The following is a 4,615-nucleotide window of genomic DNA, read 5'->3' on the forward strand; positions in this document are numbered from 1 at the left end:
AAAACATACAACCGATGTTTCTCGAGCGTCTAAAGTTCCGTTTCCAAGTATGAATCCTAGATCTTTGAATAATTAACAAAACATTGAATATACTCTGCTGTACGCATTGTCATAGTTATCCTGTTTGAAAAACAAACTTAGCATACATACATACATACATACATACATACATACATACATACATACATACATACATACATACGTACGTACATGCATACATACATACGTACGTACATACATACATACATACATACTTACATACATACATACATACTACATACATAAAAGAACAGAATTAATGTCACCCACACATTTATCGTTGAGGACCTAAAATTATATTCTGGTAATATGATCAACAACAAGAGACAATTAGAACTACTCACAACATTCTCACAAGATATAGGAATGGAATTTGGGCAAGATAAACTCACGTACACGATAGTCAACCGATGAAAGATTATCGACCAGAGATGGCTTGTTTATCTCTCTTATCTAGTTGAAAGCTAGAAGTACCTTGGAATCGATGAGAATGTTGCATACGTTGGTGCTGTGACTAAAGCCAGAATAACAAAAGAGTATTTCTCTAGACTCCGGAAGATACGGAATTCAGGGCTGTCTATATTTAACAAGACCATATCTCACAATACTTTTGTAGCACCAGTACTAGTGCCAACATTTGAGATATTGAACTGAACACTCGATGAGATATGCAGCCTGGATATCAAAGCCAGAAACGTACTGACCACCGCTGGCAACTTCCACGTTAACAGCGACACCGATAGGATTTATGTGAGATGAAGTGATGGCGGTAGATGCATAAGGTCAGTTCAAATAGCCTTTAAATGTCGCATTGTATCACTCAACTACTACCTGCTGAACAGTAAAGAAAGAAATGAGTACATTCCATGCATACTCTAAAGTGAGACAACATCTGCAGAGTTGGAGAAGAACTACTGTGCAGGTACTTTGAGAATACAATTGTCTCATGCAACCCAAAAGGGGCTGGACTGGCCTACCTAAATAGAAGCTTGGGGAGAAGCAGGTATCATATCAACAAAAAGCAATGCATGGATGCATATCTCGTATGCTATAGGGTAACAACAGCATTGACAGGAAGAGTAGCCTTTCCTGGACCTCTAATAGATAGATTACATCTCACCTAAAAGGATATGCCTTCGCTATCCAGGAACAGCAAACAGCTGCTATATACCTGATAAATAAGAGGGACAAAGATACCACTTATCTTGCAAAATGTAATAAAAAAAATGTCAGCTCTGCTATACTAGTGCCACAAAATGTCTGTAGGGTACTACCTGCCCCTGAGGCATGATATATTGCAAAGATCATTTACAATGCTATCCGCAGGAAGGACTGCGCTGACGTATACATCAAAGGCTTGTCAGAACCGGCAGGTATTCACACCTTTAAAAACAAAGAATACTGTAGAACACCTAAATAAAAACATCAATTCGGTGCAAACATAACGGACCTGATATAGTTCTATGGGACTGGGAACAAAAGTCATGCACTGTTGTAGAGGGCAGGTGCTCAGCAGATGTGAATATGCATAAGTCCTGGGAAAAGAGAACATTGATGGCGAATTAATGCGGAACTTACAGCTTTGGTACCCTGACTATGAATTCCCATTTGTACCTATCGTCATAGGTACATTAAGTACCAACAAATTTACACAAACACTTAGAAATACTCGGTATGACAGAGAAGAGCGAAAGAAACTGACACGAAATTCTCCAAATCCAACCTATTAATGGCTCTTTGAGGATTTGTAAGACATTCCAAAACTTTTCCATGCCAGATTATGTGAATATATACACACACTTGGGTGTATGCATCGACAGTTCAACCAACTAACGAACTCAACCACATATTTACAAACACCTGGAACTCTCTTAACCTAAAAGGTCTAGTCACTTTGTTAGCGACGGCTTGAACTCTCTCAAGAACTTAAATAAAACTCAAAGCTCATACATATATGCTGGTTGTCTACACCTTATGCAGAGTTTGACCACCTCCTGTGTCTACACCTTAGCACCATCATGGCATCTGATGTGGCTTTTTAAACCAGACAATGTTCTGAAAGGACATCCACATAGATTGCACCTCCGATTTGGACCACCAAGAGCTGCAGATTTATGGATCGTAAAATGTTTTTTGAAGCCTCCGTTGGATTTGCAAACCTTCTGGCATACATTGCATTCAAAGGTGTGCACAGACATAAAGGCAGAATAGTTGGTGGAGGTTCGTTTTCCATGCGTTCGCAAATGAAATTTGAGCCCAGCAAAAGAAAGGCATGGTCTGTCACAGACAGTGCGCACAAAAAGGTTATTGTCATTCACCTTGTCAATCGTAACATTCTTCCTTAGATCTCTTTTGGGTCTTACTTGCGTTATCCTGGCCTCTTTAAATGCTTTCACTCCACTCCGCACCTTTGTTCGCCATCTAACTCGATCCGAAGCAAGGGTTTTTATATCTTCTGGAACCATTCCAAGTGACTTCATAGTAGTCCTTATGCCGTCCTTAAACCTTTTTTTTTTTAGGTTTACCCCGACTTTGCCTGTCATCCTTTCGGGGTCGATAAATTAAGTACCAGTTGCGTACTGGGATCGATCTAATCGACTGGCCCCCTCCCCAAAAATTTCGGGCCTTGTGCCTAGAGTAGAAAAGAATAATTTTGGTGGAAAGTATCGCTTTATCCATTTATATAAATGAATATGCTACCTGTGCCAATCAGTCTTATGCTATTATTTAACACATTGACAATTCATATTTCACCCTTATACAAATCTAACAATATATATATAAAGTATTATTTAACCGTAAGTCAGTAATTGGTTCTTCTAGTACTGGTCTGAAATTTGAAAGGAGGAGGAATGGTAGATTATATCAACTCCGGTATTTGAATGGTACTTTGTTTCATCGACCACGAAAGGAGAAAGTCAATGTTGACTCGGTGCAGGGCATTAAACCCAAGATGTTAGAAGAAATATTGAAAGATATTTTTCTCCAACGCTCTAACAATTCTGCCTATCTTTCATCTTTACTAAAGATCAATAGTAAGAACTGTTCTTTATCGATAGAGTATGAACAACTTATAACTATAATAATTACTAAAGTATAATTTACAGCACAAATCCCTAGGAATACAACATCTGTTCTCAAAGCATGAAATCGAAATATGTATGAAATATCTTTATAATGTGATTCCATTGATCAAACTAATAATTAATTTCTTCTTACATATATTATTTACAGATATCCTGCGTAGTAGTGGTAGGAGAGGCAGAAACGAAACAGAACATAAGTAAGCAAGTATTAAGAGCTTGTGAGTGCTTATGTACCTTGAGGTAGCCATGTTTACATGCGATTTGAAATTATTATGTGTATAATACCATTTTAGGTATTATACGCAGAATTTTAATGAGTTATACTTGTAGCTTGTAAATACTCAGACTCTGCTCAGATCTGAGGTGTGTACGGGCCCCGAAGACATTGGTTAGATTTTAGGTTGTACCCATAAAAATATTACAGATTTCTGATCGCCATGAAGTTATCGTCAAAGTGTGGGGGATATACTGAGTTGGTAAAATTTGTGAATGTTTTTCTTGCCTTTTTATAGTTTGTACTTTGATAAATGTATAATTAGAATTATGATTAGAATTGAAGTATTATTTAATTTCCTGTATATTGTTTCTTTGTCGCCAAGAATATTATATCACTATTTGGCGTTCATATACAGAAATACTTTAATATTTGTGTTTTCTGTTTTATTTAACGTATTTCTATGTTGTCTTTTCTTCTTGCAATCGATTATTAGTGTTTGCAATTGCGTTAAATATATAATATACGAATTAATTGAGCTTTGTGGTTTGTTTGCGATATATTTCATTCGCTACATCTGTCGTGTAAGAGATAGTTTTGAATAGCAATGGATTACCTTAATATTTCTTTATTGAATTTTTAAACATTAATTGGACTGAATTTATTGCGCAGTTGCACAACTTAAACCCAGTTTTCATGTGCAAATATATACATATCACTGAATTGATATAGGTATGTATTACATGATGTCTGGCGTTTTTCTGTAATTGTCAAGACTGACCGCTGTAAATGATGTGATTGATTACTTTATTTTGATTGCGTAGTCTACATTTAATTGTATCACTGGTCAGCCATTGATCTCTCTGCAGTTAAAATCTAATTTTCTGTTCCAACATTTAGTCTATAACTTTGTGCTCTTGTTAGCTTTCATATATATATATATATATATATATACTTACAATTTATTTTTCCAGGCTTATAAGTAGAAATTCAGCAATATATAATATCATTTTAGCGCTATGCTTTTGAAATCTCCCTCATAAATATATCTTTATCTATTTTATAACAATTTATCATTAGAAATAACTATTGTTATCTTCCTCTTTGTGCATGCTACAATGATTTATTGCAGATACTTCTATATTGGATTTTTCTCTCTTAAGAGTACATCGATAAAACACCCTAATAACATAACGTAACGTGAACTGAATACAAACAGATGAATGTAGAAAAATATATGGAAAAATTCATGGATATATATATATATATATATATA

At 35.6% G+C, this 4,615-nt stretch overlaps 1 long non-coding RNA gene across 1 annotated transcript in view; it reads left to right on the plus strand.

Annotated features, from left to right (window-relative positions):
- The window catches only part of LOC128248882 (uncharacterized), a 106,714-nt gene that overhangs the window by 75,865 nt on the left and 26,234 nt on the right, over nucleotides 1–4,615 (plus strand). The window lies entirely within an intron of this gene.

This window comes from Octopus bimaculoides, chromosome 1 (assembly GCF_001194135.2).
Source record: "Octopus bimaculoides isolate UCB-OBI-ISO-001 chromosome 1, ASM119413v2, whole genome shotgun sequence".
NCBI lineage: Eukaryota > Metazoa > Mollusca > Cephalopoda > Octopoda > Octopodidae > Octopus > Octopus bimaculoides.